This window comes from Scyliorhinus canicula, chromosome 1, assembly GCF_902713615.1.
Source record: "Scyliorhinus canicula chromosome 1, sScyCan1.1, whole genome shotgun sequence".
Lineage (NCBI taxonomy): Eukaryota > Metazoa > Chordata > Chondrichthyes > Carcharhiniformes > Scyliorhinidae > Scyliorhinus > Scyliorhinus canicula.
Window position 1 is genome coordinate 211,591,791 of NC_052146.1, and position 13,407 is coordinate 211,605,197.

At 47.0% G+C, this 13,407-nt stretch overlaps 1 protein-coding gene across 3 annotated transcripts in view; it reads right to left on the bottom strand.

The window, feature by feature from the left end:
- Nucleotides 1-13,407, bottom strand: part of kif16ba (kinesin family member 16Ba) — a 218,944-nt gene that overhangs the window by 109,886 nt on the left and 95,651 nt on the right. The gene's annotated exons all lie outside the window — the stretch shown is intronic.

The window sequence follows — 13,407 nt, forward strand, 5'->3', positions numbered from 1 at the left end:
TTAAAATTTGAGATAATAGAAAAACACTCATTCTCACAGGTTGGCATGCCCCTCCGAGATGAAATATATAGGCCGTAACTTACCTCGGAGTGGCAAGCAGCACCGGGTTGCTACTACATGTCCATTTATCTATGCCAAATTTCTTCCATGCCTGTCTCGACCGACCTTCTGACACAGGCCGGGTGAGATCCAGGCAGCACAGCTGTCTCTGAAGCCCAATGTCACAGTACAGCAGAGCTGGGCTGGAGGAGGACATACCCCTTTCTTCCTGCAGCACTAGCTGCCATAAATCAGGTAAGTTTAAAGGTCCAGGATATTGACAGGCCAGCGAGAAGGATTTAGGGGGTGTGGGAGAAAAGAAAAACGAACATCGGGTGGGGGATAGTCAAAGGCCTGGGTCGGGTTGGCAGGGGTGGGGTTGGTAAGAATTGAACCTGCAGGGAGGGGGTGGTGGTAAAGTTTCCTGCCCAGGCAGGGGGTGGGAAACGGAATCCCATGGGGTTCATGGATGGTTGTGGAGAACACCATGGTGGGTCGGTTAGTCTGGGTTGGGGGGAGGAAGGGCCAATCTAGGTCTTTACAATAGTTACACAGAAGTTAGAAGAGGTTTTCAATTCTTATAACATTTTCTGAGTAACTATTAATCTAACCCGGTCAGAACCATTCAAAGTTTGCAATTTAAATTGCATTTTCGGATAATTCACAGCACAAGAACATTGCCTAAAGGAATTTTGCATTTCTGGGCAATTGCTCCACAGCGCATCTTTGCGTACCCACCCAATCCGGCACTGGGAATCATGGAAATTATGGCCCTCAACAATGTTCAACTTTATACAAGGTAATTTGAGGATTTGATCCTGAACTACAGGCCAGATGTCTTTACTGAGGTGGTGACCCCCTCACCTTGGCTGAAACATCAGAACTTACCCACGTCTGCAATGCCCAGAAGTCATGACTTGATTCTACGCAATCAGGCTGTTAAGTGGTTAAGGCCGTATGATTGGACGTTCAGTTGAGATTTGCTGGCTAAATAGATGGCTGGCAACATTCCAGACCCAGCAGCCCCACCAGGAGCAGGGGCCACTGCTAGGACTGCAGTCAGTCCATCACAATGAGCAGCACCAAGGCTGGATTCAAAGTTGAATTGGGGCAGTCAGGCAGGAAACAGTGAGGTGGTGAGGGGCCCTGATTACATAGCTCTTCAGGTACTTGAACAGGAGTTCCCCTGCACTGCATCAGCTCCTTCCCGCCACTGAGTCCAGAGCCAGGCCACCAGCAGCAGCAGGAGGAAAGCCTTAAGTGGCCATGAATTCACCACTTCATGTAAACGTCTGGCCACAGATCTGACTGCATGAAAGTTCAGGCAAGCGATCAACAGGCAAACAAATAGATCAAACACTTAGTTTAAATATATTTTCAGTTTTTCCAATGTAGAGATAATACCAATAAACCTTGTGTCAATCAAATTGATGGCTGACAACACTCCTACCTGAAAATAGTAGTTATTTCCTCATAACCCAAGAAAACAAATAAACATGGAGACCCAGCAAAAATACATAGGATTCAGTTGTCATCGTGCATCTGCATAACGGACTTTGACTAACTATTGATTTGCTAAATTCTGACAGGTGGTGAGAGGGTCACCACCTCAGTGGGGTCTATGTTGGATGGACTAATTTTTCCCCCAAATTGTAATTGGGCATACTAAGAACATGGCATTCAACAGATAATATGTTAAAACAAAGGTTATAAGAATATGTCTTCAGAGTGGGAAACATGAGACCAGACTAGTCAAAATGGCGTATTAGTTGGAAGGACAGCAAGCTGAAATGTCTGCTACATATAACTCTGATCAAGATTGATTGAGGTTGATTAAGCATTTAGGTGGCAGCAATTTGAGACCCGAGGAAAAGTAAAATAATATAGACATCAAATTTTGGAATGCTTGGCTTCACTTTCATTGAACCAAAGACATACGGCTTCCAGCTTAGAATATGTACCTTTGAATATTTTTGGATGTCAGGTGATGCTCATTGAAGTATAATTTCTCTCAACAGTCTTGTCATTAAGCCGAGGGTGTGGAATGCAGTATCTCAATTTGTCAGATCAGTGGAGATAAGAGATCAATAGCCATATTTTCTCTGGTTCAACAGGGATCACAAGCACAAAGGCCCACTGGCAAACATGGGGAGAGGTCATGGAAAGGGTGTACTCAAATGCAACAAGGCTAAAAAAAATACTGAACACACAAACAGCAAAATATAAATGTGCGCACATCTTTAGGAATATATTTTTTATGGTATGTGGTAAAGTTAGCAGTCAACAGGTCAGCAAGAACTAGTACTGATAGACAGCACTATAAAGGAATGATAACATATTTACCTGTCCAATTACTGTTGGAAGTTGATGTCCTGCAAATGGCAATACTGCAAATACGACATGTGCTTAATGCAATGGCATGTGAAATGGCACTCCCCTACAGTAGGTAAATCATTAAAAGCAGCAGGTGCTACCCATGTCAATACAGAAGTAGCAATATGTGCTTAACCACTCATTGTGTGCCATCTGATACCTTTGCAGGTACTGGATGCACAATTTAGAAGAGTTAACAGGAGCACATGGGGAAGAGGATATCAAGACCTATATTTGCCATTCTCAATGTTTCTGCTGAACATTTCTCCAAGAATCGGAATATCATGATGAAAGCAGAAGATGCAACAATGAGAACCTTCAGGGCCCAGGGAAACACTATTCAGAAGTAGTCCTGCAATTCTTATGTCAATAACAGGGACACAGACCATCACACAAACTCATTTGATCACAGGATTTGATTTGGCTCCCTTGACACTACCAGTGAAAAGTTTGAACAATCTGCAACAGTGTGGGTGTTAATATATGTCACCGTAGCAGAAGTAGCTGATGTCACCGGCAAGAGTTCTTTGGCATAATAACTGAAAGGCAGGAAGCAATAGCCTCACCTATTATGAAGCATACCGATACAGTTTTACACATCTTGGATGTGTTATGGTGCACATTGCAGGACGTCCTGAAGAGTAATTTCAACTCTTTGGAAGAAATAACAGAGAACCTCTAAAGGAAGCATTTCATAACCTTTTTAAAAAGGTATTTTTATTCAACTTTTTTACATTTTCACATTTGATAAACATTGCAACACAAAAATAAACCCAACACAAAACCCAACCCCGGTCACCCTCTCATCCCCACAACTCACCTCACCCCACCCTGTTGACGGTATCTAGCTCCCCGAAATGCAGAATAAACAAACACCATGTTTTGTAGAACCCCCTTCGGGCAAATTTCACCTTCTCTAAATGCAGGAAGTCAATTAGATTCTCCCAGCCACACCATGGAACAGGGTGGAGAAGCTGACCTCCACCCCAATAAAACCCACCCGCATGTGATCAGAGAGGCGAAGGCTAAAACATCTGCACCCGCTCCTTCCTGCAACTCCGGCAGGTCTGCCACGCCGAATATGGCCAGCAGGGAACTAGGCTCCAAGTCCACATGCAGGATCGCCGACATGGTGCTGAAAAACGACCTCCAAAATTTCTCCAACTTCAGGCAGGACCAGAACATATGTACATGAATAGCTGGGCCCCTCCCACTGCTCACAAATATTCTCTACCCCCTCAAACAGCCAGCTCATCCTTGACTTCGTAAAGTGCGCCCTGTGTACTACTTTCAGCTGTATCAATCCCAGCCTTGTACACGAGGTTGAGGCATTCACCCTCCACAGCACCTCACACCACAACCCCTCCTCTAGCGCCATCTCCATCTCTTCCTCCTACTTGACCTTAACCCCCTCCAGAGACACCTAATCTTCTTCCAAAATACTCCCATAAATCGCCGAGACGACCCCACCTCCAACCCCATTACTGACAATGCCTCCTCCAGCAACCAGGAGGGAGGTGCTACCGGAAAGATTGGAAAGACTTTTTTCACAAAGTCCCGCACCTGCATGTACCCAAAACCCTCCCCACACGGGAACCCAAACTTTACCCCCAACTCCCTCAAACATGCGAATCGCCCGTCCAAAAACAAATCCTTCACCTCCATCATCCCTCTTTCCTCCCATCCCCGAAACCTCACATCCATCCTCCCTGGCTTAAACACATGGTTCCCTCAGATCGGCATCAAACTCAACCCTGCCCCTAGCCTAAAGTGCTGCTGAAATTGCCTCCATACTTTCAGCGTGGCAACCACCACAGGACTCCCCGAATACCTACCTGGAGTAAACTGAGTGAAGCCATTGCCAGCATCCGCAACACCCTACAAGAACCTGCCTCCATTCTCACCCACAAAGCCTCCGTTCTTCCTACTCCAACCCCGCACCTTCTCCGCATTTGCCACGTAGTAATAATACAAGACGTTCGGAAGGCCCAATCGCACTGACTGCCGCCCTCTGTACCGTCTTCCTAATCCTAGACACTCTACCTGCTCAGACAAACGACAAAACCAACCTATCCACCCCCTTAAAAAACGACTTTGTCAAAAAGACCGTCAGGCACTAAAATAAAAATAAAAACCTTGGCAAAATATTCATCTTCACCGCCTGCACCTGACCACCAAACGACAGGGGAAGACTATCACACCCCAGTAGATCCACCGTAACCCCTACCTACTAGACTTGTAAAGTTTAACTTATGAAGCTGGGCCCATCTCGGAACACCTGCACTCCCACGTACCTGAAGTGGGTCATTGCCACCTGGAATGGCAACACCCCCATTCCGACTCCTGCCCCTGGAGAAGACACCACAAAACATTCACTTTTATCCAAGTTTAGCTTATAGCCCGAAAATGCCCCAAATCTCCTAAGCAGTCTCATTATAACCCCCACAGAAGAGCTAGGGTCTGAAAAAACAAAAACAGATCATCAGCATACAGGGACACTCCCACTTCACTATCCCCCTCGAATATCCGAGCATCTCAACGCTTTGGCCTAGGGCTTTATCGCTAGCGCAAACATGGGCATCCCGGCCTCGTTCTCCTGTGCAACGGAAAGTACCCTGAATTCTTTTAATTTGTTCACACACACGCTGTTGGATCTGTAGAAAACAATTTCACCCACACCACAAACGTAGGCCCAATCCCAAACCTCTCCAACACAGCAAGCAGATAGCTCCACTCCACCCGATCAAACTCCTTCTCCACATCCAGCGCCACCACCATCCCCAACTCCCTCCCTTATGCCAGAGAAACCACCACATTCAAAAGCTGCCACACATTTGATGACAACTGCCTGCCCTTTATGAACCCCGACTGATCCTCCCGAATCACCCTCGGGAGGCACTCCTCCAACCTCAGCACCACCACCTGCACCAATATCTTGGTGTCGACATTCAAGAGATATGGGCCTGTACGACCCACACTCCACCGGGTCCTTGCTCTTTTTAAGCAGCAACAAAATGGATGGCTGATCCATCGCCTCTGGTAATGCCCCCCTGACCATCACATCCTTGAACATTTCCACCAACAGCGGCGCCAACCTATCCTTAAACTTTTTATTAAATTCCATCAGCAAACTATCCGGCCCTGGTGCCTTGAGCATCTGCATTCTCCCTCTCACCACCTGCACTTCTTCCACCTCCACTGGCTCCTCCAATCCTGCCCTCTCCTCCTCTCCTACTTCAGGACACTCCAATCACCCCCAAAGCTCCCTCGTATCCGACTCATTTTCCAGAGGCTCTGACTTATACAAATCCCTGATAACTCTTCAAAAAATTTGTTCACCTACTTCGGTGCCACCACCAGCTCTCCCACGCTATCCCTAATCCGAACAATCTCTATCACCGCCTGCCCTGCAGAATTGGCCCGCAAACATGCGGCTGGCCTTCTCCCCATACTCACAATACTCATACACAACTCCCCTCAGCTGCCGAACCCCCTTTCCCGTGGACAGAAGATCAAACCTCGCCTGTAGCTCCTTCTTCCTCGCCAGAAGACCTAGCGTCGGGTCCTATGCGCATCTTCCATATCTCCTCTACGTGCCCTTCCTCCCTTGCCTCCCTGTCCACCTGTGCCTTAAACAAAATGGCCGCACCCCTCACTACTGCCTTTAACGTTTCCCATACCACTGACAGCGAGACATGCCCATTCCTGTTGAACCCTACATAATTCTCAATTACCTTCCCCATTTTGATACAGAAATTTGGGTCTGCCAACAGTCTCACATCGAACCTCCAAGTCGGCCTCTGAGCCGACCCCATCTCCATGACCATGCCCACCCAGTGTGGAGCAAGGTCTGAAATAATCTGAAATAACGATCGTAGAATACTCTGCCTTCCTCACCTTGGGTAAAAGTCATCCTCGAAGACATCCTCGTACTGGTGGAGAAAATCCCACAAGTGCAAAAACCTCTACAGGTCCACCCCTCCCATTTCTTTCATAAAAGTGGCCAACACTTTCGTGCCCACCCCCCCACCCCCCTCCCCCAGGGGTCAGTGAGCGCGGATTGGACCTGTCAGCCTTCGGATCCAACACTGTATTCAAGTCCCCTCCCAGTATTACCTGGTGCGTATCCAAATCCATAATGGCAGCCAACATTTTTTTCGTAGCTCCTATGTCGTCCCAATTCGGGGCATATAGGCTAACCAATACCACCAGCCTCCCTTCCAATGCACCCATTATATACCTAACCCCACCTGGTCAGCCACCACTTTCTCCATCTGAAATCATTCCTCCCTCCCGGGTTCTGCTATCAAGGCCCGAGTGGAACACCTGACTCACCCAGCCATTCCGAAGCCTCACCTGGTCATTCACCCTCAGGTGGATCCTTTGCAACAGCATCACGTCGGCTTTCAAGCTCTTCAAACGCGGAAAAACTCTCACTTGCTTTATCTATCCCCGCAGCCCTTGTGCGTGCCACGTCACCAACCTGACCATTAGTCTCTCACCCCTGCCCCGCCCCTCCTATCAGTCATAACCGCTATTCCTGGCCCTGCCCAGCTCTGCCCCTAGTCACCATCAGACTCCTGCTCCTTCCTTCTCAGAAACACACCAACCACTTCCACTTGAAAATTCCTTCTGTAATATCACACTTCCCAGGCCTATCGAAATCCGTCCATACAGGTTCCAATGAACGCGGCCCCAACCCCACCCCCCCAACCTCTCTCCCATTTACTAGACAACTTACGTTTGTAAGCAAGGTGGTCCCTGCCAGAGCCCCATCCCCCAACAGAAAACCAAACCAACCAAAATATCCCCTACACCCAAACCTTCCAAACACCCCACCCAATAATCCCTCAGACCCAAAAAAGACCATCAAATTCCCAGCCGATCATTACCAAACTCCAAACCATCCCTTCCCAACCACAACTTTAAGTATAAGTAAGAACAAAACTCAAGATAAAAAAGAAAAAAGGAAGAGAGATACACAAAACCAAAAAAACGATCAATACCACCAAAGTCCAAACTCATTTCAGTCGCAGTCCTTCAGCTTTCACAAACGCCTCCTCCACCGTCTCCAAGTAGAAGTCATTAGAGTGCGTCACCCTCAGCTTCACTGGGTAGACCACCCCAAAGCTCACATTGCTCTTATACAACCCACCTTCACTCAGACAAAGGCTGCCCGCATTTTCGCCAACTCCGCCGTGAAATCCTGGTATATCCGAATACCAATGCCTTCCCATTTCACCTCGATTCAGCTTCACCCACCTCAACACCTTCTCCTTCACCTGATAACTGTGGAAGCAGACTATCACAGCCCTTGGTGGCTCATACATCTTTGGCTTCGGCCGGAGTGACTGGTGGGCCCTGTCCAACTCTTAGATGGAGGGGCCCTCCTCCTTCCCCATCAATTTAGCGAACATCTCCGCAAAGTACTCCATAGGCCACCAGTGGAAGATCATCTCCTCTCTCCAAAGCAGATCAAAATGGTTTGAGAACAGCAACTCAAACTCCCTCGCCATCACTTTGGCCATCTTATCCACCGTAATGGGCTCTGCCCCACTGAGTAGGCTTGCATCCACCATCTTTCCTCCTACTAGACTCACAACCGAACTCGCTGGCAGACCTTCGCTTGTCCCCTTCTTCCCGATTCTTATTCTGGAACTCTGACATCTTCCGACCTCCTCACACCTTCCAACACCTAATGATCCAAATTCTCTCCAAAAAACTGGGTATAAAGGGCCAAAACCAGAAGCTCTAGCCGGAGCTACCGAATGTGCAACCTGCACCTACATGTCACCACCTTAAGTCCTGCATTTCATGGCTTGTTGGTCTTCCATTGCAAAGAATTGCCCTCGAGTGGGTGCTTGGACTGGCACATTCCAAGATCCAGGACTTGGGACAGCGGCCCACTGCCCAAGTCCTTTCAGCCGCAGTGCACTGAGGAGCTGGAAACCGTGTAGAACCCATTGGCTGTATGCCTAACATTGAATATACATTGCATATATCAAGAGTATTGCGACTGTATTGGGGCACCTCAGAATGGAACGTGCAAAATGGAGATAAGTTGAATTTCACTGAACCTTCCATAATATTCAACTTGAAAGGTTCTGAAATGTACTTTTACAAATTTTATGAATAAAGTATATTTTTGAAAAAAGAAAACAAAATCATGACCACATCTAGGTGCATAAGCCAGTGTTCACACAAACCATTACAGGCCGCATACATTAGGTTTGCTGTTGTGGAATCTCCTTCAAAGGGGAAGGAGTTAATGCCTGGACCAAAAAAAAAGAAACCTGGGATCTTAATGGTAATTCTGCTCCAATACCAATGACATAATTTCAAGGGAATCAGCTACAATACCACAAAAAGAGGGTACAAAGTATTTAGAAAATAAGTACTAAAGTAGCAAGGGGGTGAAGTTAAAATTGAAATCAACAGTGGACTTCTAATGAATGGGGTGTATAGTGGACAGCTGATCTACTCCTACCTGTTTTCGTCCCCACTGAAGTGGAGTTATACCCAAGTTATACCCATTAGAATCATTTAAAGGTGATTTGGAGTTATGTAATCATGGAATGAAACTCTTAAACAAAATCCTAGAATTTTTGCAATGCAGGAGGCCATTTGGCCTATCGAGTCTGCATGGTCTCTCTGAAAGAATTAACTACCTAATCCCACTCCCCTGCCTTATCCCTGTAACCTTCCACACTCTCTCTTTTCAGATAGTAATTTTTGACTACCTCAATCAAACCTACCCCAACCACTCTCTGGGTGGGAAAAAAAAAAACTTTCCCTCACATCACTGTTACTCTTTTTGCCAATTATTTTGAATCTGTGTACTCTTAGTTCTTGATGTTCCATTGAATGAGAACAGTTTCTCACTATTAGCCCCGTCCATACTCCTTAGGACCATAAATAATTCTGTTTGGTCTCCTCTCAGCCTTCTTTTCTCCATGGAAAACAGTCCCAACCTCTCCATCCTATCCTCACGGTTACATTTATTTACCCCTGGAATCATTCCTGTGAATCTCCTCTGTACTTTCTCCAATGTTTTCACATCCTTCCTCAAGTGTCGCATCCAGAATTGGATGCAGTGCTCCAGATGAGGCTTAATTAGTGCCCTATGTAATTTCAACACAACCAATTGTACTCAATGCTCCTTTGAATAAAAATGATGAGCTTTAGTTTAATTTAATCACTTTGAATTTTTCTCATTCAGAATTTTCTCATCCCGATAAATGGAATTAATTTTACACTTGGCCAACTATTTTTTTGTATCAGCCGCAAACGATCATTTTCATTATTAGTTTTTTCCCCCCTCCTGCAGTTTAAGTTCCTGTGAATCTTCTGTAGGGTTTGATAACAATGATGCCATTGTCATTGCCACTGGTGCTGCACTGACAAAGGATCCTCCCAAAAGAATGTATTGAGGAACCAGAACTCATCTCAAGAAAATGGTGCATTGAAACTCAATGGAAATCGCCATACAGATAAAGGTATTGGACCGCAGCGTAATTCCAGTCGGCATTCAAGTGCAGCATTGAGAGAATGCTGTAATTTTTGAAAGCGCAGCTTTCAGATGACAGTAAACTGAAGCTCAATGCTAGTGGTTGAAATGGATGTTAAAAATCCCATAGTACTATTCAAAGGCGAGCACAGAATTCTTCCAATATCCCTGGACAATAAACCGGTGTAAGAAATGAGGTGCCAATTTATTTCAATAATAGACACAAAATACTGCCCGTTTGCCAACATATTAGTCACTACACTTTAAAGTAATCAATTATTAATGAAGGGCTTTGAGATTTCTGACAATGATAAAGTATTGTATGAACCTAAGTCTATCTCATTAAAAACTCCTGTTTTCTAGTGACCTCACATACAAAGAAATGTCTTTGAGCACTCTAAATGAGAGGGTATAGAGTAGCAAGAAAGGGAAAGAAAGTAGTAGTCAAGCAAGAGTCTTAAAAGAGGCCTCTGGAAGCAGGAAGGGAGGCGACAAGACAGAGGATGGGGTAGGTAGTTCCTTAAGGTGGACAGCAATGTTGGAGCCTAAATGAATGAGTACACCTGTCAGAGAAATAGAAGGTGCACATAGAACATGCAGCTGGAAGAAAGCAGGGCACAGAGAAGCCATGGTGCGATTTGAGGCAGAAAAATTATTTTCAAATCAATCCTCGAGGAGAAAAGGAAGGCAATGAAGCTTGGCAGGGTTGGGGAATGGGTCATGGCAGGTGAACGTTAATGTTCTGAATGAGTTGTAGTTTGAACATGGTGGAATTGAATGGGTGGGAAAAAAAGCACAGGATAAATAATAGCATTAGTAAGAGTTTTAGAAGCACTGGGAGAGCAATGGAAGAGGAAATGTAACATTATCTTAAATGTTATATCAAAAATTTATTGCAAAACCTCCCTCAGGTTTGACGCTTTTTAATAGCTGTAACATAAAATAGGGGAAAAGAAGAATTTGCGCTACAATACCTTCGGACAAGCATACGTCACAAGATAATCATTGATAAAACTATTCAGCCCATCTTTGCTCATCCACTCAATAAGACCCAAAGGTGCCCTGAATTAGAGTCATAGAGGTCTATAGCACAGAAAAGGCCCATTGAGTCTGCACTGGTCAAAAACAGCCATCTTTGCTATTCTAATCCATTTTTCCAGCACTTATTCTGGTTCTTAAGTGATGCCAGAATTTGTACCTTCATACGTTTTAGGCTTAGGAGAACTTCCTGTCCTAAATTTGAATTTTACTAGTTTGATCATATCTCACTTTAACTTGTTCTCACAATTTTAAAAGATATAATTTAAAAGGAATTACCTTTTTCATGCCATTTACAGTCTTACGGGCTTTTATAAGCCCCAACTTTTCCAGTCTTTGCTCAGAACCCAGGCCCCTAACACGAGGGAACAGCTGTGGTGACTTTCCCCTAGCACTTAACTTATCCCTTTACTATCAGTAATGTGGCATTGAAAATAGGAACAGTAGACCATTCAGCCTGTTCGGCCTGTTCCACCATTAAATTAGATCAAGGTCAATCACCTACCTCAATGCTACATTCCCACTCTACCAATTTCTGTCTTGAACATGCTCAATGATTGATCTGCCACAGCCCTCTGCCGTAGATTCTCCGATCTCCGACGCCAAAATCGCGTTCGGCGATCAACCGGAGAATCCCCATTTGCAATGAAATCGGGGGTCGGCGCCGCTTTCGGGATGTTCCACCCCCTCCAAAGCAGCGTATCGACAGCCCCAGGAGTTACCTGAGGCCCTCCTCCCGATGCTCTGCCCCCTTCCGGCCGTGTTCCTGACGACATGGGTCTCTCATGCTATTTATTGTTGGGAATGCGGTGTGGCGGCTGCGGACTCAGTCCAGGGGCGTCACAGTCGGGGAGAGCCGATCTCCGGGCAAGGGGGACTTTGGCAGGGGCTGGGGGCACTGTCGGGGGTTGGTCTGGGGTCGCAGGCCTGGCGACGGGGGGCACTATTGGGCAGGCTAGGTTCACGTGCAGCTGGCGCCATGTTGCACAGTGCGGCCGCTGCAGGTCAACGGCGTGCTCATGTGCGGCCACGGACTCGGCAATTCTCCGGTCGTATCAGCAGCTATAACCGGGTGCTCCACGCTGCCTGCCTGCGAGCCCCACACCAGACGGAGGATCAGTGACCGTTTTGCGCCGATTTGTCGGTCTTAAAATACCACCGATTCCACGCTGACGTCAGGACATATCCTGAAAATCTGAGAATCCAGCCCACCACCTCGGAGTGAAAAAAATTCTCCGCACGTCAGTCTTAAATACCTGCCCCTTATCATGAGATTATGCCTCCCTCCCCGCTCGTTTTGGACTCACCAGACAGGGAAAAGACCTGGGCCGGGATTCTCCCTTCTAGGGACTATGTCCCCACGCCACCGCGAGAACTGGGTCCAACCACTCCGGCATCAACTGTCACCAAAAGTGCAGAGACTTTCAGGGGCTAGATGGACGCTGCAGAGTTTGCCGCCACTCCGGCCAGCACTGATGGAATTGCATGAGTTTGCGCATGCGCCGAAGAGCCGGAGTGATCTCGCGCATGCGCGGAACCGCCGGCGTAACTCCGCTCATGCGCAGACTGGCCGGCGTATTTTGGCACATGCCAGTTCTCCTCTCCGCGCCTGCCATGGCAAAGCCCTCCAGGGACCAGTGCGGAAGAAAGGAGTGCCCCCATGTATCAAGCCCACCCGCAGATCGGTGGGTCCCGATCGTGGGCCAGGCCAACACCCCCCCCCCCGCCAACTTACATGCCAGGTCCCGTCAGTACGTGAGTTGAGTGATTCATGCCCGCGGGATTGGCCAAAGATGGACGGCCGCTCGGCCCATCGGGGCCCGGATAGGGGGGCACTGCCAACGTCCCCCAACCTGCATGGCAGGAATCCCGTCCCTGCCCGAAAAACAGCACATTCGTGATGCTCCCCGGGGATTCTCCGGCCCGGCGGGGGGGTCAGAGAATCCCACCCCTGATCTACATCCATCTTGTCACACCTTGTATGAATTTTGTAAGTTTCAATTAGGTCACCTCTCATTCTTCGAAATTCGAGGGAATACTTACCCAGTCTCCTCAATCTCACAAATCGCAATCCCACCATCTCTCGTGTAATCTGGTGAACCTCTACTACACTCCCTCTATGGAAAATATACCCATCCTTAGATAAGGCCAAAACCATTCACAATACTCCAGGTGAGGTCCTCACCAATGCTCTATGTATCTGAAGCAAGACATCTTTACTCCTGTACTCAAATCCTCCTATGATGAAGGCCAACAAACCATCCACCTTCCTATTGTTTGCTGCACCTGCACTCTAGCTTTTAGTGACTTGTCAACAAGGACACAGAGGACCCTTTGGACACCCACACAAAAAGCTGGTCAGAGCACTATCTAATGTCACTTCCTCTGCCTTTCAGGTTGCTATGTAGGTATGAGGAGAAGGTGGTAATATCACTGGACTCGTAATCCAG